At 44.3% G+C, this 25,787-nt stretch overlaps 20 non-coding genes and 1 pseudogene across 20 annotated transcripts; all 21 read left to right on the plus strand.

The window, feature by feature from the left end:
* Nucleotides 1–655: 655 nt before the first annotated feature.
* LOC125734336 (5S ribosomal RNA) lies at nucleotides 656–774 on the plus strand. Its single transcript, XR_007393652.1, has one exon. It is a non-coding gene; the product is annotated as a 5S ribosomal RNA (ribosomal RNA).
* Nucleotides 775–1,854: 1,080 nt separating this feature from the next.
* Nucleotides 1,855–1,973, plus strand: LOC125736246 (5S ribosomal RNA). Its single transcript, XR_007395530.1, has one exon. It is a non-coding gene; the product is annotated as a 5S ribosomal RNA (ribosomal RNA).
* Nucleotides 1,974–3,049: 1,076 nt separating this feature from the next.
* LOC125734337 (5S ribosomal RNA) lies at nucleotides 3,050–3,168 on the plus strand. Its single transcript, XR_007393653.1, has one exon. It is a non-coding gene; the product is annotated as a 5S ribosomal RNA (ribosomal RNA).
* A 1,080-nt stretch (nucleotides 3,169–4,248) lies between these two features.
* LOC125730927 (5S ribosomal RNA) lies at nucleotides 4,249–4,367 on the plus strand. The gene has a single exon (XR_007391220.1). It is a non-coding gene; the product is annotated as a 5S ribosomal RNA (ribosomal RNA).
* A 1,080-nt stretch (nucleotides 4,368–5,447) lies between these two features.
* On the plus strand, nucleotides 5,448–5,566 carry LOC125735788 (5S ribosomal RNA). Its single transcript, XR_007395077.1, has one exon. It is a non-coding gene; the product is annotated as a 5S ribosomal RNA (ribosomal RNA).
* Nucleotides 5,567–6,645: 1,079 nt separating this feature from the next.
* LOC125734277 (5S ribosomal RNA) lies at nucleotides 6,646–6,764 on the plus strand. Its single transcript, XR_007393595.1, has one exon. It is a non-coding gene; the product is annotated as a 5S ribosomal RNA (ribosomal RNA).
* A 1,079-nt stretch (nucleotides 6,765–7,843) lies between these two features.
* Nucleotides 7,844–7,962, plus strand: LOC125736173 (5S ribosomal RNA). The gene has a single exon (XR_007395459.1). It is a non-coding gene; the product is annotated as a 5S ribosomal RNA (ribosomal RNA).
* A 1,078-nt stretch (nucleotides 7,963–9,040) lies between these two features.
* Nucleotides 9,041–9,159, plus strand: LOC125732897 (5S ribosomal RNA). Its single transcript, XR_007392260.1, has one exon. It is a non-coding gene; the product is annotated as a 5S ribosomal RNA (ribosomal RNA).
* Nucleotides 9,160–10,237: 1,078 nt separating this feature from the next.
* On the plus strand, nucleotides 10,238–10,346 carry LOC125731955 (5S ribosomal RNA; annotated as a pseudogene).
* A 1,080-nt stretch (nucleotides 10,347–11,426) lies between these two features.
* Nucleotides 11,427–11,545, plus strand: LOC125736017 (5S ribosomal RNA). Its single transcript, XR_007395300.1, has one exon. It is a non-coding gene; the product is annotated as a 5S ribosomal RNA (ribosomal RNA).
* A 1,077-nt stretch (nucleotides 11,546–12,622) lies between these two features.
* On the plus strand, nucleotides 12,623–12,741 carry LOC125737157 (5S ribosomal RNA). The gene has a single exon (XR_007396423.1). It is a non-coding gene; the product is annotated as a 5S ribosomal RNA (ribosomal RNA).
* Nucleotides 12,742–13,818: 1,077 nt separating this feature from the next.
* LOC125733587 (5S ribosomal RNA) lies at nucleotides 13,819–13,937 on the plus strand. Its single transcript, XR_007392927.1, has one exon. It is a non-coding gene; the product is annotated as a 5S ribosomal RNA (ribosomal RNA).
* Nucleotides 13,938–15,012: 1,075 nt separating this feature from the next.
* On the plus strand, nucleotides 15,013–15,131 carry LOC125737075 (5S ribosomal RNA). Its single transcript, XR_007396341.1, has one exon. It is a non-coding gene; the product is annotated as a 5S ribosomal RNA (ribosomal RNA).
* Nucleotides 15,132–16,261: 1,130 nt separating this feature from the next.
* On the plus strand, nucleotides 16,262–16,380 carry LOC125735202 (5S ribosomal RNA). Its single transcript, XR_007394501.1, has one exon. It is a non-coding gene; the product is annotated as a 5S ribosomal RNA (ribosomal RNA).
* A 1,073-nt stretch (nucleotides 16,381–17,453) lies between these two features.
* Nucleotides 17,454–17,572, plus strand: LOC125736018 (5S ribosomal RNA). The gene has a single exon (XR_007395301.1). It is a non-coding gene; the product is annotated as a 5S ribosomal RNA (ribosomal RNA).
* A 1,068-nt stretch (nucleotides 17,573–18,640) lies between these two features.
* LOC125736454 (5S ribosomal RNA) lies at nucleotides 18,641–18,759 on the plus strand. Its single transcript, XR_007395732.1, has one exon. It is a non-coding gene; the product is annotated as a 5S ribosomal RNA (ribosomal RNA).
* Nucleotides 18,760–19,831: 1,072 nt separating this feature from the next.
* LOC125734422 (5S ribosomal RNA) lies at nucleotides 19,832–19,950 on the plus strand. Its single transcript, XR_007393734.1, has one exon. It is a non-coding gene; the product is annotated as a 5S ribosomal RNA (ribosomal RNA).
* Nucleotides 19,951–21,025: 1,075 nt separating this feature from the next.
* On the plus strand, nucleotides 21,026–21,144 carry LOC125734423 (5S ribosomal RNA). The gene has a single exon (XR_007393735.1). It is a non-coding gene; the product is annotated as a 5S ribosomal RNA (ribosomal RNA).
* Nucleotides 21,145–22,294: 1,150 nt separating this feature from the next.
* LOC125735846 (5S ribosomal RNA) lies at nucleotides 22,295–22,413 on the plus strand. Its single transcript, XR_007395132.1, has one exon. It is a non-coding gene; the product is annotated as a 5S ribosomal RNA (ribosomal RNA).
* Nucleotides 22,414–23,496: 1,083 nt separating this feature from the next.
* Nucleotides 23,497–23,615, plus strand: LOC125735722 (5S ribosomal RNA). The gene has a single exon (XR_007395014.1). It is a non-coding gene; the product is annotated as a 5S ribosomal RNA (ribosomal RNA).
* Nucleotides 23,616–24,677: 1,062 nt separating this feature from the next.
* On the plus strand, nucleotides 24,678–24,796 carry LOC125735847 (5S ribosomal RNA). Its single transcript, XR_007395133.1, has one exon. It is a non-coding gene; the product is annotated as a 5S ribosomal RNA (ribosomal RNA).
* Nucleotides 24,797–25,787: the final 991 nt, after the last annotated feature.

Raw genomic sequence — 25,787 nt, forward strand, 5'->3', positions numbered from 1 at the left:
AAAAGCTGTATTTAAAAGAACAAATTGGCCGGGGTAATTCACACCCTTCAATGCCAGCTTAATGTTTAGGTTAGTGGGAATCACAGAGGAATTAGGGATGGAAACTTCTTTGCTGGTGGTAGAAGCGGTCTGGTGAATTTTTAGAGAGAAGAGGCCGTCGATGTTTGAATGTAGAAAATTGTTCTGGCTGCAGCCTGCAGTATGGACTTGGTGTGTGTAGCTCCCAGTGTTCTGACAGCGCAACGTTTTGGGGAAGCATGTGATTCAGCAGCTACCAGTGGGCTTCGTGCGGCGGAGATTTTGTGGCTGTTAGCGGAGTTGATAACAGAGGGTCTTTAAGAGAAGCCTGCATGCAGTAGGCAAAGGAGTAATGTTTGCTGGCGGGGGATGTGCGGCGATTAACCTGTGCGGTAGTGAAAAGGAGTTAAAGAGAAGGAAGTGTGCGGATGCGGAAAGAATGGAATAATTGTGGTAGGCTGCCGGCTGAGTAGTTTGGTGAATGTTTGGTGTGGTTCCGGCGTTGCCGATTGGATGGTGGGGCTGCATTGAGAGTCAGATAAAAAAAAAAAAAAAAACCAGGAGTAGGATCCAATGGGACCAACTGGCATGTATAGAGGCGTGTAATGCAAAAGGGCTGTTTTTGGTAGTGTCTCTCGCTTATGGCCATACCACCCTGAACACGCCCGATCTTGTCTGATCTCGGAAGCTAAGCAGGGTAGGGTCTGGTTAGTACTTGGATGGGAGACCACCTGGGAATACCAGGTGCTGTAAGCTTTTCTCACTTTTACTTTATACAGGGGGCGCTCCACTTCACGATTAATTTAAATCTATCACTCCCCTTCCATTTTACTATTTTATATATATATTTTTTTTTTTCTCTCATTCATAAAGGCAGCTTTTACGCACCGTTTTACTCAAAATACTTCCTGGTAATTCTAGGTGCTGTAAGCTGTTCGTGCCTTTATTCCACCAGGGCACGATCTTCTCACAAACTTGAAGACTGTCACTCCCCATTCACGTTTTACAACTTATTGTTAATGATAAAGAGACAGCTTTTTACACACAGTTTTAAACAAAGTACTGATATTATTCCTCTTCAACTGACCGCTTTGTTTTCTATGCAAAAACCACTTCGCCACAGAAGACTCGATATTATTGGCATAGCAAGTTCTGCTCTTCTCCTTTCAAAACTTGCTAAAAGCTGTATTTAAAAGAACAGATTGGCCGGGGTAATTCACACCCTTCAATGCCAGCTTAATGTTTAGGTTAGTGGGAATCACAGAGGAATTAGGGATGGAAACTTCTTTGCTGGTGGTAGAAGCGGTCTGGTGAATTTTTAGAGAGAAGAGGCCGTCGATGTTTGAATGTAGAAAATTGTTCTGGCTGCAGCCTGCAGTATGGACTTGTTGGTGTGTGTAGCTCCCAGTGTTCTGACAGCGCAACGTTTTGGGGAAGCATGTGATTCAGCAGCTACCAGTGGGCTTCGTGCGGCGGAGATTTTGTGGCTGTTAGCGGAGTTGATAACAGAGGGTCGTTAAGAGAAGCCTGCATGCAGTAGGCAAAGGAGTAATGTTTGCCGGCGGGGGACGTGCGGCGATTAACCTGTGCGGTAGTGAAAAGGAGTTAAAGAGAAGGAAGTGTGCGGATGCGGAAAGAATGGAATAATTGTGGTAGGCTGCCGGCTGAGTAGTTTGGTGAATGTTTGGTGTGGGTCCGGCGCTGCCGATTGGATGGTGGTGCTGCAGTGTGAGTCAGATAAAAAAAAAAAAAAAAACCAGGAGTAGGATCCAATGGGACTAACTGGCATGTATAGACGCGTGTAATGCAAAAGGGCTGTTTTTGGTCGCATCTCTCGCTTACGGCCGTACCACCCTGAACACGCCCGATCTCATCTGATCTTGGAAGCTAAGCAGGGTTGGGTCTGGTCAGTACTTGGATAGGTGACCACCTGGGAATACCAGGTGCTGTAAGCTTTTCTCACTTTTACTTTATACAGGGGGCGCTCCACTTCACGATTAATTTAAATCTAGCACTCCCCTTCCATTTTACTATTTTATATATATATATATTTTTCTCTCATTCATAAAGGCAGCTTTTAGAAACCGTTTTACTCTAAATACTTCCTGGTAATTCTAGGTGCTGTAAGCTGTTCGTGCCTTTATTCCACCAGGGCGCGATCTTCTCACAAACTTGAAGACTGTCACTCCCCATTCACGTTTTACAACTTATTGTTAATGATAAAGAGACAGCTTTTTACACACAGTTTTAAACAAAGTACTGATATTATTCCTCTTCAACTGACCGCTTTGTTTTCTATGCAAAAACCACTTCGCCACAGAAGCCTCGATATTATTGGCATAGCAAGTTCTGCTCTTCTCCTTTCAAAACTTGCTAAAAGCTGTATTTAAAAGAACAGATTGGCCGGGGTAATTCACACCCTTCAATGCCAGCTTAATGTTTAGGTTAGTGGGAATCACAGAGGAATTAGGGATGGAAACTTCTTTGCTGGTGGTAGAAGCGGTCTGGTGAATTTTTAGAGAGAAGAGGCCGTCGATGTTTGAATGTAGAAAATTGTTCTGGCTGCAGCCTGCAGTATGGACTTGGTGTGTGTAGCTCCCAGTGTTCTGACAGCGCAACGTTTTGGGGAAGCATGTGATTCAGCAGCTACCAGTGGGCTTCGTGCGGCGGAGATTTTGTGGCTGTTAGCGGAGTTGATAACAGAGGGTCTTTAAGAGAAGCCTGCATGCAGTAGGCAAAGGAGTAATGTTTGCTGGCGGGGGATGTGCGGCGATTAACCTGTGCGGTAGTGAAAAGGAGTTAAAGAGAAGGAAGTGTGCGGATGCGGAAAGAATGGAATAATTGTGGTAGGCTGCCGGCTGAGTAGTTTGGTGAATGTTTGGTGTGGTTCCGGCGTTGCCGATTGGATGGTGGGGCTGCATTGAGAGTCAGATAAAAAAAAAAAAAAAAAACCAGGAGTAGGATCCAATGAGACCAACTGGCATGTATAGAGGCGTGTAATGCAAAAGGGCTGTTTTTGGTAGTGTCTCTCGCTTATGGCCATACCACCCTGAACACGCCCGATCTTGTCTGATCTCGGAAGCTAAGCAGGGTAGGGTCTGGTTAGTACTTGGATGGGAGACCACCTGGGAATACCAGGTGCTGTAAGCTTTTCTCACTTTTACTTTATACAGGGGGCGCTCCACTTCACGATTAATTTAAATCTATCACTCCCCTTCCATTTTACTATTTTATATATATATATTTTTTTTTCTCTCATTCATAAAGGCAGCTTTTACGCACCGTTTTACTCAAAATACTTCCTGGTAATTCTAGGTGCTGTAAGCTGTTCGTGCCTTTATTCCACCAGGGCACGATCGTCTCACAAACTTGAAGACTGTCACTCCCCATTCACGTTTTACAACTTATTGTTAATGATAAAGAGACAGCTTTTTACACACAGTTTTAAACAAAGTACTGATATTATTCCTCTTCAACTGACCGCTTTGTTTTCTATGCAAAAACCACTTCGCCACAGAAGACTCGATATTATTGGCATAGCAAGTTCTGCTCTTCTCCTTTCAAAACTTGCTAAAAGCTGTATTTAAAAGAACAGATTGGCCGGGGTAATTCACACCCTTCAATGCCAGCTTAATGTTTAGGTTAGTGGGAATCACAGAGGAATTAGGGATGGAAACTTCTTTGCTGGTGGTAGAAGCGGTCTGGTGAATTTTTAGAGAGAAGAGGCCGTCGATGTTTGAATGTAGAAAATTGTTCTGGCTGCAGCCTGCAGTATGGACTTGTTGGTGTGTGTAGCTCCCAGTGTTCTGACAGCGCAACGTTTTGGGGAAGCATGTGATTCAGCAGCTACCAGTGGGCTTCGTGCGGCGGAGATTTTGTGGCTGTTAGCGGAGTTGATAACAGAGGGTCGTTAAGAGAAGCCTGCATGCAGTAGGCAAAGGAGTAATGTTTGCCGGCGGGGGACGTGCGGCGATTAACCTGTGCGGTAGTGAAAAGGAGTTAAAGAGAAGGAAGTGTGCGGATGCGGAAAGAATGGAATAATTGTGGTAGGCTGCCGGCTGAGTAGTTTGGTGAATGTTTGGTGTGGGTCCGGCGCTGCCGATTGGATGGTGGTGCTGCAGTGTGAGTCAGATAAAAAAAATAAAAAAAACCAGGAGTAGGATCCAATGGGACTAACTGGCATGTATAGACGCGTGTAATGCAAAAGGGCTGTTTTTGGTCGCATCTCTCGCTTACGGCCGTACCACCCTGAACACGCCCGATCTCATCTGATCTTGGAAGCTAAGCAGGGTAGGGTCTGGTCAGTACTTGGATAGGTGACCACCTGGGGATACCAGGTGCTGTAAGCTTTTCTCACTTTTACTTTATACAGGGGGCGCTCCACTTCACGATTAATTTAAATCTATCACTCCCCTTCCATTTTACTATTTTATATATATATATATATTTTTCTCTCATTCATAAAGGCAGCTTTTACACACCGTTTTACTCTAAATACTTCCTGGTAATTCTAGGTGCTGTAAGCTGTTCGTGCCTTTATTCCACCAGGGCGCGATCTTCTCACAAACTTGAAAACTGTCACTCCCCATTCACGTTTTACAACTTATTGTTAATGATAAAGAGACAGCTTTTTACACACAGTTTTAAACAAAGTACTGATATTATTCCTCTTCAACTGACCGCTTTGTTTTCTATGCAAAAACCACTTCGCCACAGAAGCCTCGATATTATTGGCATAGCAAGTTCTGCTCTTCTCCTTTCAAAATTTGCTAAAAGCTGTATTTAAAAGAACAGATTGGCCGGGGTAATTCACACCCTTCAATGCCAGCTTAATGTTTAGGTTAGTGGGAATCACAGAGGAATTAGGGATGGAAACTTCTTTGCTGGTGGTAGAAGCGGTCTGGTGAATTTTTAGAGAGAAGAGGCCATCGATGTTTGAATGTAGAAAATTGTTCTGGCTGCAGCCTGCAGTATGGACTTGTTGGTGTGTGTAGCTCCCAGTGTTCTGACAGCGCAACGTTTTGGGGAAGCATGTGATTCAGCAGCTACCAGTGGGCTTCGTGCGGCGGAGATTTTGTGGCTGTTAGCGGAGTTGATAACAGAGGGTCGTTAAGAGAAGCCTGCATGCAGTAGGCAAAGGAGTAATGTTTGCTGGCGGGGGACGTGCGGCGATTAACCTGTGCGGTAGTGAAAAGGAGTTAAAGAGAAGGAAGTGTGCGGATGCGGAAAGAATGGAATAATTGTGGTAGGCTGCCGGCTGAGTAGTTTGGTGAATGTTTGGTGTGGGTCCGGCGTTGCCGATTGGATGGTGGGGCTGCAGTGTGAGTCACATAAAAAAAAAAAAAAAAACCAGGAGTAGGATCCAATGGGACCAACTGGCATGTATAGAGGCGTGTAATGCAAAAGGGCTGTTTTTGGTAGTATCTCTCGCTTACGGCCATACCACCCTGAACACGCCCGATCTCGTCTGATCTCGGAAGCTAAGCAGCATAGGGTCTGGTTAGTACTTGGATGGGAGACCACCTGGGAATACCAGGTGCTGTAAGCTTTTCTCACTTTTACTTTATACAGGGGGCGCTCCACTTCACGATTAATTTAAATCTATTACTCCCCTTCCATTTTACTATTTTATATATATATTTTTATTTTCTCTCTTTCATAAAGGCAGCTTTTACACACCGTTTTACTCTAAATACTGCCTGGTAATTCTAGGTGCTGTAAGCTCTTCGTGCCTTTATTCCACCAGGGCGCGATCTTCTCACAAACTTGAAGACTGTCACTCCCCATTCACGTTTTACAACTTATTGTTAATGATAAAGAGACAGCTTTTTACACACAGTTTTAAACAAAGTACTGATATTATTCCTCTTCAACTGACCGCTTTGTTTTCTATGCAAAAACCACTTCGCCACAGAAGACTCGATATTATTGGCATAGCAAGTTCTGCTCTTCACCTTTCAAAACTTGCTAAAAGCTGTATTTAAAAGAACAGATTGGCCGGGGTAATTCACACCCTTCAATGCCAGCTTAATGTTTAGGTTAGTGGGAATCACAGAGGAATTAGGGATGGAAACTTCTTTGCTGGTGGTAGAAGCGGTCTGGTGAATTTTTAGAGAGAAGAGGCCGTCGATGTTTGAATGTAGAAAATTGTTCTGGCTGCAGCCTGCAGTATGGACTTGTTGGTGTGTGTAGCTCCCAGTGTTCTAACAGCGCGACGTTTTGGGGAAGCATGTGATTCAGCAGCTACCAGTGGGCTTCGTGCGGCGGAGATTTTGTGGCTGTTAGCCGAGTTGATAACAGAGGGTCGTTAAGAGAAGCCTGCATGCAGTAGGCAAAGGAGTAATGTTTGCCGGCGGGGGACGTGCGGCGATTAACCTGTGCGGTAGTGAAAAGGAGTTAAAAAGAAGGAAGTGTGCGGATGCGGAAAGAATGGAATAATTGTGGTAGGCTGCCGGCTGAGTAGTTTGGTGAATGTTTGGTGTGGGTCCGGCGCTGCCGATTGGATGGTGGGGCTGTAGTGTGAGTCAGATAAAAAAAAAAAAAAAGAACATTAGTAGGATCCAATGGGACCAACTGGCATGTATAGAGGCGTGTAACGCAAAAGGGCTGTTTTTGGTAGCATCTCTCGCTTACGGCCATACCACCCTGAACACGCCCGATCTCGTCTGATCTTGGAAGCCAAGCAGGGTAGGGTCTGGTTAGTACTTGGATGGGAGACCTCCTGGGAATACCAGGTGCTGTAAGCTTTTCTCACTTTTACTTTATACAGGGGGCGCTCCACTTCACGATTAATTTAAATCTATCACTCCCCTTCCATTTTACTATTTTATATATATATACATATTTTTCTCTCATTCATAAAGGCAGCTTTTACACACCGTTTTACTCTAAATACTTCCTGGTAATTCTAGGTGCTGTAAGCTGTTCGTGCCTTTATTCCACCAGGGCGCGATCTTCTCACAAACTTGAAAACTGTCACTCCCCATTCACGTTTTACAACTTATTGTTAATGATAAAGAGACAGCTTTTTACACACAGTTTTAAACAAAGTACTGATATTATTCCTCTTCAACTGACCGCTTTGTTTTCTATGCAAAAACCACTTCGCCACAGAAGCCTCGATATTATTGGCATAGCAAGTTCTGCTCTTCTCCTTTCGAAACTTGCTAAAAGCTGTATTTAAAAGAACAGATTGGCCGGGGTAATTCACACCCTTCAATGCCAGCTTAATGTTTAGGTTAGTGGGAATCACAGAGGAATTAGGGATGGAAACTTCTTTGCTGGTGGTAGAAGCGGTCTGGTGAATTTTTAGAGAGAAGAGGCCGTCGATGTTTGAATGTAGAAAATTGTTCTGGCTGCAGCCTGCAGTATGGACTTGTTCGTGTGTGTAGCTCCCAGTGTTCTGACAGCGCAACGTTTTGGGGAATCATGTGATTCAGCAGCTACCAGTGGGCTTCGTGCGGCGGAGATTTTGTGGCTGTTAGCGGAGTTGATAACAGAGGGTCGTTAAGAGAAGCCTGCATGCAGTAGGCAAAGGAGTAATGTTTGCTGGCGGGGGACGTGCGGCGATTAACCTGTGCGGTAGTGAAAAGGAGTTAAAGAGAAGGAAGTGTGCGGATGCGGAAAGAATGGAATAATTGTGGTAGGCTGCCGGCTGAGTAGTTTGGTGAATGTTTGGTGTGGGTCCGGCGTTGCCGATTGGATGGTGGGGCTGCAGTGTGAGTCACATAAAAAAAAAAAAAAAACCAGGAGTAGGATCCAATGGGACCAACTGGCATGTATAGAGGCGTGTAATGCAAAAGGGCTGTTTTTGGTAGCGTCTCTCGCTTATGGCCATACCACCCTGAACACGCCCGATCTCGTCTGATCTCGGAAGCTAATCAGCGTAGGGTCTGGTTAGTACTTGGATGGGAGACCCCCTGGGAATACCAGGTGCTGTAAGCTTTTCTCACTTTTACTTTATACAGGGGGCGCTCGACTTCACGATTAATTTAAATCTATTACTCCCCTTCCATTTTACTATTTTATATATATATTTTTATTTTCTCTCTTTCATAAAGGCAGCTTTTACACACCGTTTTACTCTAAATACTGCCTGGTAATTCTAGGTGCTGTAAGCTCTTCGTGCCTTTATTCCACCAGGGCGCGATCTTCTCACAAACTTGAAGACTGTCACTCCCCATTCACGTTTTACAACTTATTGTTAATGATAAAGAGACAGCTTTTTACACACAGTTTTAAACAAAGTACTGATATTATTCCTCTTCAACTGACCGCTTTGTTTTCTATGCAAAAACCACTTCGCCACAGAAGACTCGATATTATTGGCATAGCAAGTTCTGCTCTTCTCCTTTCAAAACTTGCTAAAAGCTGTATTTAAAAGAACAGATTGGCCGGGGTAATTCACACCCTTCAATGCCAGCTTAATGTTTAGGTTAGTGGGAATCACAGAGGAATTAGGGATGGAAACTTCTTTGCTGGTGGTAGAAGCGGTCTGGTGAATTTTTAGAGAGAAGAGGCCGTCGATGTTTGAATGTAGAAAATTGTTCTGGCTGCAGCCTGCAGTATGGACTTGTTGGTGTGTGTAGCTCCCAGTGTTCTGACAGCGCGACGTTTTGGGGAAGCATGTGATTCAGCAGCTACCAGTGGGCTTCGTGCGGCGGAGATTTTGTGGCTGTTAGCGGAGTTGATAACAGAGGGTCGTTAAGAGAAGCCTGCATGCAGTAGGCAAAGGAGTAATGTTTGCCGGCGGGGGACGTGCGGCGATTAACCTGTGCGGTAGTGAAAAGGAGTTAAAAAGAAGGAAGTGTGCGGATGCGGAAAGAATGGAATAATTGTGGTAGGCTGCCGGCTGAGTAGTTTGGTGAATGTTTGGTGTGGGTCCGGCGCTGCCGATTGGATGGTGGGGCTGTAGTGTGAGTCAGATAAAAAAAAAAAAAAGAACATTAGTAGGATCCAATGGGACCAACTGGCATGTATAGAGGCGTGTAACGCAAAAGGGCTGTTTTTGGTAGCATCTCTCGCTTACGGCCATACCACCCTGAACACGCCCGATCTCGTCTGATCTCGGAAGCCAAGCAGGGTAGGGTCTGGTTAGTACTTGGATGGGAGACCTCCTGGGAATACCAGGTGCTGTAAGCTTTTCTCACTTTTACTTTATACAGGGGGCGCTCCACTTCACCATTAATTTAAATCTATCACTCCCCTTCCATTTTACTATTTTATATATATATATATATTTTTCTCTCATTCATAAAGGCAGCTTTTACACACCGTTTTACTCTAAATACTTCCTGGTAATTCTAGGTGCTGTAAGCTGTTCGTGCCTTTATTCCACCAGGGCGCGATCTTCTCACAAACTTGAAAACTGTCACTCCCCATTCACGTTTTACAACTTATTGTTAATGATAAAGAGACAGCTTTTTACACACAGTTTTAAACAAAGTACTGATATTATTCCTCTTCAACTGACCGCTTTGTTTTCTATGCAAAAACCACTTCGCCACAGAAGCCTCGATATTATTGGCATAGCAAGTTCTGCTCTTCTCCTTTCGAAACTTGCTAAAAGCTGTATTTAAAAGAACAGATTGGCCGGGGTAATTCACACCCTTCAATGCCAGCTTAATGTTTAGGTTAGTGGGAATCACAGAGGAATTAGGGATGGAAACTTCTTTGCTGGTGGTAGAAGCGGTCTGGTGAATTTTTAGAGAGAAGAGGCCGTCGATGTTTGAATGTAAAAAATTGTTCTGGCTGCAGCCTGCAGTATGGACTTGTTGGTGTGTGTAGCTCCCAGTGTTCTGACAGCGCGACGTTTTGGGGAAGCATGTGATTCAGCAGCTACCAGTGGGCTTCGTGCGGCGGAGATTTTGTGGCTGTTAGCGGAGTTGATAACAGAGGGTCGTTAAGAGAAGCCTGCATGCAGTAGGCAAAGGAGTAATGTTTGCCGGCGGGGGACGTGCGGCGATTAACCTGTGCGGTAGTGAAAAGGAGTTAAAAAGAAGGAAGTGTGCGGATGCGGAAAGAATGGAATAATTGTGGTAGGCTGCCGGCTGAGTAGTTTGGTGAATGTTTGGTGTGGGTCCGGCGCTGCCGATTGGATGGTGGGGCTGCAGTGTGAGTCAGATAAAAAAAAAAAAAGAACATTAGTAGGATCCAATGGGACCAACTGGCATGTATAGAGGCGTGTAATGCAAAAGGGCTGTTTTTGGTAGCATCTCTCGCTTACGGCCATACCACCCTGAACACGCCTGATCTTGGAAGCTAAGCAGGGTAGGGTCTGGTTAGTACTTGGATGGGAGACTTCCTGGGAATACCAGGTGCTGTAAGCTTTTCTCACTTTTACTTTATACAGGGGGCGCTCCACTTCACGATTAATTTAAATCTATCACTCCCCTTCCATTTTACTATTTTATATATATATATTTTTTTTTCTCTCATTCATAAAGGCAGCTTTTAGAAACCGTTTTACTCTAAATACTTTCTGGTAATTCTAGGTGCTGTAAGCTGTTCGTGCCTTTATTCCACCAGGGCGCGATCTTCTCACAAACTTGAAGACTGTCACTCCCCATTCACGTTTTACAACTTATTGTTAATGATAAAGAGACAGCTTTTTACACACAGTTTTAAACAAAGTACTGATATAATTCCTCTTCAACTCACCGCTTTGTTTTCTATGCAAAAACCACTTCGCCACAGAAGACTCGATATTATTGGCATAGCAAGTTCTGCTCTTCTCCTTTCAAAACTTGCTAAAAGCTGTATTTAAAAGAACAGATTGGCCGGGGTAATTCACACCCTTCAATGCCAGCTTAATGTTTAGGTTAGTGGGAATCACAGAGGAATTAGGGATGGAAACTTCTTTGCTGGTGGTAGAAGCGGTCTGGTGAATTTTTAGAGAGAAGAGGCCGTCGATGTTTGAATGTAGAAAATTGTTCTGGCTGCAGCCTGCAGTATGGACTTGTTGGTGTGTGTAGCTCCCAGTGTTCTGACAGCGCGACGTTTTGGGGAAGCATGTGATTCAGCAGCTACCAGTGGGCTTCGTGCGGCGGAGATTTTGTGGCTGTTAGCGGAGTTGATAACAGAGGGTCGTTAAGAGAAGCCTGCATGCAGTAGGCAAAGGAGTAATGTTTGCCGGCGGGGGACATGCGGCGATAAACCTGTGCGGTAGTGAAAAGGAGTTAAAAAGAAGGAAGTGTGCGGATGCGGAAAGAATGGAATAATTGTGGTAGGCTGCCGGCTGAGTAGTTTGGTGAATGTTTGGTGTGGGTCCGGCGCTGCCGATTGGATGGTGGGGCTGCAGTGTGAGTCAGATAAAAAAAAAAAAAAAAACCAGGAGTAGGATCCAATGGGACTAACTGGCATGTATAGACGCGTGTAATGCAAAAGGGGTGTTTTTGGTCACGTCTCTCGCTTACGGCCATACCACCCTAAACACGCCCGATCTCATCCGATCTCGGATGCCAAGCAGGGTAGGGTCTGGTCAGTACTTGGATGGGAGACCTCCTGGGAATACCAGGTGCTGTAAGCTTTTCTCACTTTTACTTTATACAGGGGGCGCTCCACTTCACGATTAATTTAAATCTATCACTCCCCTTCCATTTTACTATTTTATATATATATATATTTTTCTCTCATTCAAAAAGGCAGCTTTTAGAAACCGTTTTACTCTAAATACTTCCTGGTAATTCTAGGTGCTGTAAGCTGTTCGTGCCTTTATTCCACCAGGGCGCGATCTTCTCACAAACTTGAAGACTGTCACTCCCCATTCACGTTTTACAACTTATTGTTAATGATAAAGAGACAGCTTTTTACACACAGTTTTAAACAAAGTACTGATATTATTCCTCTTCAACTGACCGCTTTGTTTTCTATGCAAAAACCACTTCGCCACAGAAGACTCGATATTATTGGCATAGCAAGTTCTGCTCTTCTCCTTTCAAAACTTGCTAAAAGCTGTATTTAAAAGAACAGATTGGCCGGGGTAATTCACACCCTTCAATGCCAGCTTAATGTTTAGGTTAGTGGGAATCACAGAGGAATTAGGGATGGAAACTTCTTTGCTGGTGGTAGAAGCGGTCTGGTGAATTTTTAGAGAGAAGAGGCCGTCGATGTTTGAATGTAGAAAATTGTTCTGGCTGCAGCCTACAGTATGGACTTGTTGGTGTGTGTAGCTCCCAGTGTTCTGACAGCGCGACGTTTTGGGGAAGCATGTGATTCAGCAGCTACCAGTGGGCTTCGTGCGGCGGAGATTTTGTGGCTGTTAGCGGAGTTGATAACAGAGGGTCGTTAAGAGAAGCCTGCATGCAGTAGGCAAAGGAGTAATGTTTGCCGGCGGGGGACGTGCGGCGATTAACCTGTGCGGTAGTGAAAAGGAGTTAAAAAGAAGGAAGTGTGCGGATGCGGAAAGAATGGAATAATTGTGGTAGGCTGCCGGCTGAGTAGTTTGGTGAATGTTTGGTGTGGGTCCGGCGCTGCCGATTGGATGGTGGTGCTGCAGTGTGAGTCAGATAAAAAAAAAAAAAAAACCAGGAGTAGGATCCAATGGGACTAACTGGCATGTATAGACGCGTGTAATGCAAAAGGGCTGTTTTTGGTAGCGTCTCTCACTTATGGCCATACCACCCTGAACACGCCAGATCTCATCCGATCTCGGAAGCCAAGCAGAGTAGGGTCTGGTTAGTACTTGGATGGGAGACCTCCTGGGAATACCAGGTGCTGTAAGCTTTTCTCACTTTTACTTTATACAGGGGGCGCTCCACTTCACGATTAATTTAAATCTATCACTCCCCTTCCATTTTACTATTTTATATATATATATATTTTTCTCTCATTCATAAAGGTAGCTTTTACACACCGTTTTACTCTAAATACTTCCTGGTAATTCTAGGTGCTGTAAGCTGTTCGTGCCTTTATTCCACCAGGGCGCGATCTTCTCACAAACTTGAAGACTGTCACTCCCCATTCACGTTTTACAACTTATTGTTAATGATAAAGAGACAGCTGTTTACACACAGTTTTAAACAAAGTACTGATATTATTCCTCTTCAACTGACCGCTTTGTTTTCTATGCAAAAACCACTTCGCCACAGAAGACTCGATATTATTGGCATAGCAAGTTCTGCTCTTCTCCTTTCAAAACTTGCTAAAAGCTGTATTTAAAAGAACAGATTGGCCGGGGTAATTCACACCCTTCAATGCCAGCTTAATGTTTAGGTTAGTGGGAATCACAGAGGAATTAGGGATGGAAACTTCTTTGCTGGTGGTAGAAGCGGTCTGGTGAATTTTTAGAGAGAAGAGGCCGTCGATGTTTGAATGTAGAAAATTGTTCTGGCTGCAGCCTGCAGTATGGACTTGTTGGTGTGTGTAGCTCCCAGTGTTCTGACAGCGCGACGTTTTGGGGAAGCATGTGATTCAGCAGCTACCAGTGGGCTTCGTGCGGCGGAGATTTTGTGGCTGTTAGCGGAGTTGATAACAGAGGGTCGTTAAGAGAAGCCTGCATGCAGTAGGCAAAGGAGTAATGTTTGCCGGCGGGGGACGTGCGGCGATTAACCTGTGCGGTAGTGAAAAGGAGTTAAAAAGAAGGAAGTGTGCGGATGCGGAAAGAATGGAATAATTGTGGTTGGCTGCTGGCTGAGTAGTTTGGTGAATGTTTGGTGTGGGTCCGGCGCTGCCGATTGGATGGTGGGGCTGCAGTGTGAGTCAGATAAAAAAAAAAAAAAGAACATTAGTAGGATCCAATGGGACCAACTGGCATGTATAGAGGCGTGTAATGCAAAAGGGCTGTTTTTGGTTGCATCTCTCGCTTACGGCCATACCACCCTGAACACGCCCGATCTCGTCTGATCTTGGAAGCTAAGCAGGGTAGGGTCTGGTTAGTACTTGGATGGGAGACCACCTGGGAATTCCAGGTGCTGTAAGCTTTTCTCACTTTTACTTCATACAGGGGGCGCTCCACTTCACGATTAATTTAAATCTATCACTCCCCTTCCATTTTACTATTTTATATATATATATATTTTTCTCTCATTCATAAAGGCAGCTTTTACACACCGTTTTACTCTAAATACTTCCTGGTAATTCTAGGTGCTGTAAGCTGTTCGTGCCTTTATTCCACCAGGGCGCGATCTTCTCACAAACTTGAAGACTGTCACTCCCCATTCACGTTTTACAACTTATTGTTAATGATAAAGAGACAGCTTTTTACACACAGTTTTAAACAAAGTACTGATATTATTCCTCTTCAACTGACCGCTTTGTTTTCTATGCAAAAACCACTTCGCCACAGAAGACTCGATATTATTGGCATAGCAAGTTCTGCTCTTCTCCTTTCAAAACTTGCTAAAAGCTGTATTTAAAAGAACAGATTGGCCGGGGTAATTCACACCCTTCAATGCCAGCTTAATGTTTAGGTTAGTGGGAATCACAGAGGAATTAGGGATGGAAACTTCTTTGCTGGTGGTAGAAGCGGTCTGGTGAATTTTTAGAGAGAAGAGGCCGTCGATGTTTGAATGTAGAAAATTGTTCTGGCTGCAGCCTGCAGTATGGACTTGTTGGTGTGTGTAGCTCCCAGTGTTCTGACAGCGCGATGTTTTGGGGAAGCATCTGATTCAGCAGCTACCAGTGGGCTTCGTGCGGCGGAGATTTTGTGGCTGTTAGCGGAGTTGATAACAGATGGTCGTTAATAGAAGCCTGCATGCAGTAGGCAAAGGAGTAATGTTTGCCGGCGGGGGACGTGCGCCGATTAACCTGTGCGGTAGTGAAAAGGAGTTAAAAAGAAGGAAGTGTGCGGATGCGGAAAGAATGGAATAATTGTGGTAGGCTGCCGGCTGAGTAGTTTGGTGAATGTTTGGTGTGGGTCCGGCGCTGCCGATTGGATGGTGGGGCTGCAGTGTGAGTCAGATAAAAAAAAAAAAAACCAGGAGTAGGATCCAATGGGACTAACTGGCATGTATAGACGCGTGTAATGCAAAAGGGGTGTTTTTGGTCACGTCTCTCGCTTATGGCCATACCACCCTAAACACGCCCGATCTCATCCGATCTCGGAAGCCAGGCAGGGTAGGGTCTGGTCAGTACTTGGATGGGAGACCTCCTGGGAATACCAGGTGCTGTAAGCTTTTCTCACTTTTACTTTATACAGGGGGCGCTCCACTTCACGATTAATTTAAATCTATCACTCCCCTTCCATTTTACTATTTTATATATATATATATATATATATATATATATATATATATGTATATATATATATATATATATTTTTATTTTTTTATTTTTTTTTTTTTCTCTCATTAATAAAGGTAGCTTTTACACACCGTTTTACTCTAAATACTTCCTGGTAATTCTAGGTGCTGTAAGCTGTTCGTGCCTTTATTCCACCAGGGCGCGATCTTCTCACAAACTTGAAAACTGTCACTCCCCATTCACGTTTTACAACTTATTGTTAATGATAAAGAGACAGCTTTTTACACACAGTTTTAAACAAAGTACTGATATTATTCCTCTTCAACTGACCGCTTTGTTTTCTATGCAAAAACCACTTCGCCACAGAAGACTCGATATTATTGGCATAGCAAGTTCTGCTCTTCTCCTTTCAAAACTTGCTAAAAGCTGTATTTAAAAGAACAGATTGGCCCTTCAATGCCAGCTTAATGTTTAGGTTAGTGGGAATCACAGAGGAATTAGGGATGGAAACTTCTTTGCTGGTGGTAGAAGCGGTCTGGTGAATTTTTAGAGAAAAGAGGCCGTCGATGTTTGAATGTAAAAAATTGTTCTGGCTGCAGCCTGCAGTATGGACTTGTTGGTGTGTGTAGCTCCCAGTGTTCTGACAGCGCGACGTTTTGGGGAAGCATGTGATTCAGCAGCTACCAGTGGGCTTCGTGCGGCGGAGATTTTGTGGCTGTTAGCGGAGTTGATAACAGAGGGTCGTTAAGAGAAGCCTGCATGCAGTAGGCAAAGGAGTAATGTTTGCCGGCGGGGGACGTGCGGCGATTAACCTGTGCGGTAGTGAAAAGGAGTTAAAAAGAAGGAAGTGTGCGGATGCGGAAAGAATGGAATAATTGTGGTAGGCTGCCGGCTGAGTAGTTTGGTGAATGTTTGGTGTGGGTCCGGCGCTGCCGATTGGATGGTGGTGCTGCAGTGTGAGTCAGATAAAAAAAAAAAAAAAACCAGGAGTAGGATCCAATGGGACTAACTGGCATGTATAGACGCGTGTAATGCAAAAGGTCTGTTTTTGGTAGCGTCTCTCACTTATGGCCATACCACCCTGAACACGCCAGATCTCATCCGATCTCGGAAGTCAAGCAGGGTAGGGTCTGGTTAGTACTTGGATGGGAGACCTCCTGGGAATACCAGGTGCTGTAAGCTTTTCTCACTTTTACTTTATACAGGGGGCGCTCCACTTCACGATTAATTTAAATCTATCACTCCCCTTCCATTTTACTATTTTTATATATATATATTTTTCTCTCATTCATAAAGGTAGCTTTTACACACCGTTTTACTCTAAATACTTCCTGGTAATTCAAGGTGCTCTAAGCTGTTCGTGCCTTTATTCCACCAGGGCGCGATCTTCTCACAAACTTGAAGACTGTCACTCCCCATTCACGTTTTACAACTTATTGTTAATGATAAAGAGACAGCTTTTTACACACAGTTTTAAACAAAGTACTGATATTATTCCTCTTCAACTGACCGCTTTGTTTTCTATGCAAAAACCACTTCGCCACAGAAGACTCGATATTATTGGCATAGCAAGTTCTGCTCTTCTCCTTTCAAAACTTGCTAAAAGCTGTATTTAAAAGAACAGATTGGCCGGGGTAATTCACACCCTTCAATGCCAGCTTAATGTTTAGGTTAGTGGGAATCACAGAGGAATTAGGGATGGAAACTTCTTTGCTGGTGGTAGAAGCGGTCTGGTGAATTTTTAGAGAGAAGAGGCCGTCGATGTTTGAATGTAGAAAATTGTTCTGGCTGCAGCCTGCAGTATGGACTTGTTGGTGTGTGTAGCTCCCAGTGTTCTGACAGCGCGACGTTTTGGGGAAGCATGTGATTCAGCAGCTACCAGTGGGCTTCGTGCGGCGGAGATTTGTGGCTGTTAGCGGAGTTGATAACAGAGGGTCGTTAAGAGAAGCCTGCATGCAGTAGCAAAGGAGTAATGTTTGCCGGCGGGGGACGTGCGGCGATTAACCTGTGCGGTAGTGAAAAGGAGTTAAAACGAAGGAAGTGTGCGGATGCGGAAAGAATGAATAATTGTGGTAGGCTGCCGGCTGAGTAGTTTGGTGAATGTTTGGTGTGGGTCCGGCGCTGCCGATTGGATGGTGGGGGCTGCAGTGTGAGTCAGATAAAAAAAAAAAAAAAACAGGAGTAGGATCCAATGGGACTAACTGGCATGTATAGACGCGTGTAATGCAAAAGGGGTGTTTTTGGTCACGTCTCTCGCTTACGGCCATACCACCCTAAACACGCCCGATCTCATCCGATCTCGGATGCCAAGCAGGGTAGGGTCTGGTCAGTACTTGGATGGGAGACCTCCTGGGAATACCAGGTGCTGTAAGCTTTTCTCACTTTTACTTTATACAGGGGGCGCTCCACTTCACGATTAATTTAAATCTATCACTCCCCTTCCATTTTACTATTTTATATATATATATTTTTCTCTCATTCAAAAGGCAGCTTTTAGAAACCGTTTTACTCTAAATACTTCCTGGTAATTCTAGGTGCTGTAAGCTGTTCGTGCCTTTATTCCACCAGGGCGCGATCTTCTCACAAACTTGAAGACTGTCACTCCCCATTCACGTTTTACAACTTATTGTTAATGATAAAGAGACAGCTTTTTACACACAGTTTTAAACAAAGTACTGATATTATTCCTCTTCAACTGACCGCTTTGTTTTCTATGCAAAAACCACTTCGCCACAGAAGACTCGATATTATTGGCATAGCAAGTTCTGCTCTTCTCCTTTCAAAACTTGCTAAAAGCTGTATTTAAAAGAACAGATTGTCCGGGGTAATTCACACCCTTCAATGCCAGCTTAATGTTTAGGTAGTGGGAATCACAGAGGAATTAGGGATGGAAACTTCTTTGCTGGTGGTAGAAGCGGTCTGGTGAATTTTTAGAGAGAGAGGCCGTCGATGTTTGAATGTAGAAAATTGTTCTGGCTGCAGCCTACAGTATGGACTTGTTGGTGTGTGTAGCTCCCAGTGTTCTGACAGCGCAACGTTTTGGGGAAGCATCTGATTCAGCAGCTACCAGTGGGCTTGGTGCGGCGGAGATTTTGTGGCTGTTAGCGGAGTTGATAACAGAGGGTCGTTAATAGAAGCCTGCATGCAGTAGGCAAAGGAGTAATGTTTGCCGGCGGGGGACGTGCGGCGATTAACCTGTGCGGTAGTGAAAAGGAGTTAAAAAGAAGGAAGTGTGCGGATGCGGAAAGAATGGAATAATTGTGGTAGGCTGCCGGCTGAGTAGTTTGGTGAATGTTGGTGTGGGTCCGGCGCTGCCGATTGGATGGTGGGGCTGCAGTGTGAGTCAGATAAAAAAAAAAAAAACCAGGAGTAGGATCCAATGGGACTAACTGGCATGTATAGACGCGTGTAATGCAAAAGGGCTGTTTTGGTCACGTCTCTCGCTTACGGCCATACCACCCTAAACACGCCCGATCTCATCCGATCTCGTAAGCCAAGCAGGGTAGGGTCTGGTCAGTACTTGGATGGGAGACCTCCTGGGAATACCAGGTGCTGTAAGCTTTTCTCACTTTTACTTTATACAGGGGGCGCTCCACTTCACGATTAATTTAAATCTATCACTCCCCTTCATTTTACTATTTTATATATATATATATTTTCTCTCATTCAAAAAGGCAGCTTTTAGAAACCGTTTTACTCTAAATACTTCCTGGTAATTCTAGGTGCTGTAAGCTGTTCGTGCCTTTATTCACCAGGGCGCGATCTTCTCACAAACTTGAAGACTGTCACTCCCCATTCACGTTTTACAACTTATTGTTAATGATAAAGAGACAGCTTTTTACACACAGTTTTAAACAAAGTACTGATATTATTCCTCTTCAACTGACCGCTTTGTTTTCTATGCAAAAACCACTTCGCCACAGAAGACTCGATATTATTGGCATAGCAAGTTCTGCTCTTCTCCTTTCAAAACTTGCTAAAAGCTGTATTTAAAAGAACAGATTGTCCGGGGTAATTCACACCCTTCAATGCCAGCTTAATGTTTAGGTTAGTGGGAATCACAGAGGAATTAGGGATGGAAACTTCTTTGCTGGTGGTAGAAGCGGTCTGGTGAATTTTTAGAGAGAAGAGGCCGTCGATGTTTGAATGTAGAAAATTGTTCTGGCTGCAGCCTACAGTATGGACTTGTTGGTGTGTGTAGCTCCCAGTGTTCTGACAGCGCAATGTTTTGGGGAAGCATCTGATTCAGCAGCTACCAGTGGGCTTGGTGCGGCGGAGATTTTGTGGCTGTTAGCGGAGTTGATAACAGAGGGTCGTTAATAGAAGCCTGCATGCAGTAGGCAAAGGAGTAATGTTTGCCGGCGGGGGACGTGCGGCGATTAACCTGTGCGGTAGTGAAAAGGAGTTAAAAAGAAGGAAGTGTGCGGATGCGGAAAGAATGGAATAATTGTGGTAGGCTGCCGGCTGAGTAGTTTGGTGAATGTTTGGTGTGGGTCCGGCGCTGCCGATTGGATGGTGGGGCTGCAGTGTGAGTCAGATAAAAAAAAAAAAAACCAGGAGTAGGATCCAATGGGACTAACTGGCATGTATAGACGCGTGTAATGCAAAAGGGCTGTTTTTGGTCACGTCTCTCGCTTACGGCCATACCACCCTAAACACGCCCGATCTCATCCGATCTCGGAAGCCAAGCAGGGTAGGGTCTGGTCAGTACTTGGATGGGAGACCTCCTGGGAATACCAGGTGCTGTAAGCTTTTTTCACTTTTACTTTATACAGGGGGCGCTCCACTTCACGATTAATTTAAATCTATCACTCCCCTTCCATTTTACTATTTTATATATATATATATTTTTCTCTCATTCAAAAAGGCAGCTTTTAGAAACCGTTTTACTCTAAATACTTCCTGGTAATTCTAGGTGCTGTAAGCTGTTCGTGCCTTTATTCCACCAGGGCGCGATCTTCTCACAAACTTGAAGACTGTCACTCCCCATTCACGTTTTACAACTTATTGTTAATGATAAAGAGACAGCTTTTTACACACAGTTTTAAACAAAGTACTGATATTATTCCTCTTCAACTGACCGCTTTGTTTTCTATGCAAAAACCACTTCGCCACAGAAGACTCGATATTATTGGCATAGCAAGTTCTGCTCTTCTCCTTTCAAAACTTGCTAAAAGCTGTATTTAAAAGAACAGATTGGCCGGGGTAATTCACACCCTTCAATGCCAGCTTAATGTTTAGGTTAGTGGGAATCACAGAGGAATTAGGGATGGAAACTTCTTTGCTGGTGGTAGAAGCGGTCTGGTGAATTTTTAGAGAGAAGAGGCCGTCGATGTTTGAATGTAGAAAATTGTTCTGGCTGCAGCCTGCAGTATGGACTTGTTGGTGTGTGTAGCTCCCAGTGTTCTGACAGCGCAATGTTTTGGGGAAGCATCTGATTCAGCAGCTACCAGTGGGCTTGGTGCGGCGGAGATTTTGTGGCTGTTAGCGGAGTTGATAACAGAGGGTCGTTAATAGAAGCCTGCATGCAGTAGGCAAAGGAGTAATGTTTGCCGGCGGGGGACGTGCGGCGATTAACCTGTGCGGTAGTGAAAAGGAGTTAAAAAGAAGGAAGTGTGCGGATGCGGAAAGAATGGAATAATTGTGGTAGGCTGCCGGCTGAGTAGTTTGGTGAATGTTTGGTGTGGGTCCGGCGCTGCCGATTGGATGGTGGGGCTGCAGTGTGAGTCAGATAAAAAAAAAAAAAACCAGGAGTAGGATCCAATGGGACTAACTGGCATGTATAGACGCGTGTAATGCAAAAGGGCTGTTTTTGGTCACGTCTCTCGCTTACGGCCATACCACCCTAAACACGCCCGATCTCATCCGATCTCGGAAGCCAAGCAGGGTAGGGTCTGGTCAGTACTTGGATGGGAGACCTCCTGGGAATACCAGGTGCTGTAAGCTTTTCTCACTTTTACTTTATACAGGGGGCGCTCCACTTCACGATTAATTTAAATCTATCACTCCCCTTCCATTTTACTATTTTATATATATATATATATATATATATATATATATATATATATATGTATATATATATAATATATATATATATATATATTTTTTTTTTTTTTTTTTTTTTTTTTTTTTTTCTCTCATTCATAAAGGTAGCTTTTACACACCGTTTTACTCTAAATACTTCCTGGTAATTCTAGGTGCTGTAAGCTGTTCGTGCCTTTATTCCACCAGGGCGCGATCTTCTCACAAACTTGAAAACTGTCACTCCCCATTCACGTTTTACAACTTATTGTTAATGATAAAGAGACAGCTTTTTACACACAGTTTTAAACAAAGTACTGATATTATTCCTCTTCAACTGACCGCTTTGTTTTCTATGCAAAAACCACTTCGCCACAGAAGACTCGATATTATTGGCATAGCAAGTTCTGCTCTTCTCCTTTCAAAACTTGCTAAAAGCTGTATTTAAAAGAACAGATTGGCCCTTCAATGCCAGCTTAATGTTTAGGTTAGTGGGAATCACAGAGGAATTAGGGATGGAAACTTCTTTGCTGGTGGTAGAAGCGGTCTGGTGAATTTTTAGAGAAAAGAGGCCGTCGATGTTTGAATGTAAAAAATTGTTCTGGCTGCAGCCTGCAGTATGGACTTGTTGGTGTGTGTAGCTCCCAGTGTTCTGACAGCGCGACGTTTTGGGGAAGCATGTGATTCAGCAGCTACCAGTGGGCTTCGTGCGGCGGAGATTTTGTGGCTGTTAGCGGAGTTGATAACAGAGGGTCGTTAAGAGAAGCCTGCATGCAGTAGGCAAAGGAGTAATGTTTGCCGGCGGGGGACGTGCGGCGATTAACCTGTGCGGTAGTGAAAAGGAGTTAAAAAGAAGGAAGTGTGCGGATGCGGAAAGAATGGAATAATTGTGGTAGGCTGCCGGCTGAGTAGTTTGGTGAATGTTTGGTGTGGGTCCGGCGCTGCCGATTGGATGGTGGTGCTGCAGTGTGAGTCAGATAAAAAAAAAAAAAAAACCAGGAGTAGGATCCAATGGGACTAACTAGCATGTATAGACGCGTGTAATGCAAAAGGGCTGTTTTTGGTAGCGTCTCTCACTTATGGCCATACCACCCTGAACACGCCAGATCTCATCCGATCTCGGAAGCCAAGCAGGGTAGGGTCTGGTTAGTACTTGGATGGGAGACCTCCTGGGAATACCAGGTGCTGTAAGCTTTTCTCACTTTTACTTTATACAGGGGGCGCTCCACTTCACGATTAATTTAAATCTATCACTCCCCTTCCATTTTACTATTTTATATATATATATATTTTTTTTTTTCTCTCATTCATAAAGGTAGCTTTTACACACCGTTTTACTCTAAATACTTCCTGGTAATTCAAGGTGCTGTAAGCTGTTCGTGGCTTTATTCCACCAGGGCGCGATCTTCTCACAAACTTGAAGACTGTCACTCCCCATTCACGTTTTACAACTTATTGTTAATGATAAAGAGACAGCTTTTTACACACAGTTTTAAACAAAGTACTGATATTATTCCTCTTCAACTGACCGCTTTGTTTTCTATGCAAAAACCACTTCGCCACAGAAGACTCGATATTATTGGCATAGCAAGTTCTGCTCTTCTCCTTTCAAAACTTGCTAAAAGCTGTATTTAAAAGAACAGATTGGCCGGGGTAATTCACACCCTTCAATGCCAGCTTAATGTTTAGGTTAGTGGGAGTCACAGAGGAATTAGGGATGGAAACTTCTTTGCTGGTGGTAGAAGCGGTCTGGTGAATTTTTAGAGAGAAGAGGCCGTCGATGTTTGAATGTAGAAAATTGTTCTGGCTGCAGCCTGCAGTATGGACTTGTTGGTGTGTGTAGCTCCCAGTGTTCTGACAGCGCGACGTTTTGGGGAAGCATGTGATTCAGCAGCTACCAGTGGGCTTCGTGCGGCGGAGATTTTGTGGCTGTTAGCGGAGTTGATAACAGAGGGTCGTTAAGAGAAGCCTGCATGCAGTAGGCAAAGGAGTAATGTTTGCCGGCGGGGGACGTGCGGCGATTAACCTGTGCGGTAGTGAAAAGGAGTTAAAAAGAAGGAAGTGTGCGGATGCGGAAAGAATGGAATAATTGTGGTAGGCTGCTGGCTGAGTAGTTTGGTGAATGTTTGGTGTGGGTCCGGCGCTGCCGATTGGATGGTGGGGCTGCAGTGTGAGTCAGATAAAAAAAAAAAAAAGAACATTAGTAGGATCCAATGGGACCAACTGGCATGTATAGAGGCGTGTAATGCAAAAGGGCTGTTTTTGGTTGCATCTCTCGCTTACGGCCATACCACCCTGAACACGCCCGATCTCGTCTGATCTTGGAAGCTAAGCAGGGTAGGGTATGGTTAGTACTTGGATGGGAGACCACCTGGGAATTCCAGGTGCTGTAAGCTTTTCTCACTTTTACTTCATACAGGGGGCGCTCCACTTCACGATTAATTTAAATCTATCACTCCCCTTCCATTTTACTATTTTATATATATATATATTTTTCTCTCATTCATAAAGGCAGCTTTTACACACCGTTTTACTCTAAATACTTCCTGGTAATTCTAGGTGCTGTAAGCTGTTCGTGCCTTTATTCCACCAGGGCGCGATCTTCTCACAAACTTGAAGACTGTCACTCCCCATTCACGTTTTACAACTTATTGTTAATGATAAAGAGACAGCTTTTTACACACAGTTTTAAACAAAGTACTGATATTATTCCTCTTCAACTGACCGCTTTGTTTTCTATGCAAAAACCACTTCGCCACAGAAGACTCGATATTATTGGCATAGCAAGTTCTGCTCTTCTCCTTTCAAAACTTGCTAAAAGCTGTATTTAAAAGAACAGATTGGCCCTTCAATGCCAGCTTAATGTTTAGGTTAGTGGGAATCACAGAGGAATTAGGGATGGAAACTTCTTTGCTGGTGGTAGAAGCGGTCTGGTGAATTTTTAGAGAAAAGAGGCCGTCGATGTTTGAATGTAAAAAATTGTTCTGGCTGCAGCCTGCAGTATGGACTTGTTGGTGTGTGTAGCTCCCAGTGTTCTGACAGCGCGACGTTTTGGGGAAGCATGTGATTCAGCAGCTACCAGTGGGCTTCGTGCGGCGGAGATTTTGTGGCTGTTAGCGGAGTTGATAACAGAGGGTCGTTAAGAGAAGCCTGCATGCAGTAGGCAAAGGAGTAATGTTTGCCGGCGGGGGACGTGCGGCGATTAACCTGTGCGGTAGTGAAAAGGAGTTAAAAAGAAGGAAGTGTGCGGATGCGGAAAGAATGGAATAATTGTGGTAGGCTGCCGGCTGAGTAGTTTGGTGAATGTTTGGTGTGGGTCCGGCGCTGCCGATTGGATGGTGGTGCTGCAGTGTGAGTCAGATAAAAAAAAAAAAAAAACCAGGAGTAGGATCCAATGGGACTAACTAGCATGTATAGACGCGTGTAATGCAAAAGGGCTGTTTTTGGTAGCGTCTCTCACTTATGGCCATACCACCCTGAACACGCCAGATCTCATCCGATCTCGGAAGCCAAGCAGGGTAGGGTCTGGTTAGTACTTGGATGGGAGACCTCCTGGGAATACCAGGTGCTGTAAGCTTTTCTCACTTTTACTTTATACAGGGGGCGCTCCACTTCACGATTAATTTAAATCTATCACTCCCCTTCCATTTTACTATTTTATATATATATATATTTTTCTCTCATTCATAAAGGTAGCTTTTACACACCGTTTTACTCTAAATACTTCCTGGTAATTCTAGGTGCTGTAAGCTGTTCGTGCCTTTATTCCACCAGGGCGCGATCTTCTCACAAACTTGAAGACTGTCACTCCCCATTCACGTTTTACAACTTATTGTTAATGATAAAGAGACAGCTTTTTACACACAGTTTTAAACAAAGTACTGATATTATTCCTCTTCAACTGACCGCTTTGTTTTCTATGCAAAAACCACTTCGCCACAGAAGACTCGATATTATTGGCATAGCAAGTTCTGCTCTTCTCCTTTCAAAACTTGCTAAAAGCTGTATTTAAAAGAACAGATTGGCCGGGGTAATTCACACCCTTCAATGCCAGCTTAATGTTTAGGTTAGTGGGAATCACAGAGGAATTAGGGATGGAAACTTCTTTGCTGGTGGTAGAAGCGGTCTGGTGAATTTTTAGAGAGAAGAGGCCGTCGATGTTTGAATGTAGAAAATTGTTCTGGCTGCAGCCTGCAGTATGGACTTGTTGGTGTGTGTAGCTCCCAGTGTTCTGACAGCGCGACGTTTTGGGGAAGCATGTGATTCAGCAGCTACCAGTGGGCTTCGTGCGGCGGAGATTTTGTGGCTGTTAGCGGAGTTGATAACAGAGGGTCGTTAAGAGAAGCCTGCATGCAGTAGGCAAAGGAGTAATGTTTGCCGGCGGGGGACGTGCGGCGATTAACCTGTGCGGTAGTGAAAAGGAGTTAAAAAGAAGGAAGTGTGCGGATGCGGAAAGAATGGAATAATTGTGGTAGGCTGCTGGCTGAGTAGTTTGGTGAATGTTTGGTGTGGGTCCGGCGCTGCCGATTGGATGGTGGGGCTGCAGTGTGAGTCAGATAAAAAAAAAA

The sequence above is a fragment of the Brienomyrus brachyistius genome, chromosome 2 (genome assembly GCF_023856365.1).
Source record: "Brienomyrus brachyistius isolate T26 chromosome 2, BBRACH_0.4, whole genome shotgun sequence".
NCBI classification, from domain to species: domain Eukaryota; kingdom Metazoa; phylum Chordata; class Actinopteri; order Osteoglossiformes; family Mormyridae; genus Brienomyrus; species Brienomyrus brachyistius.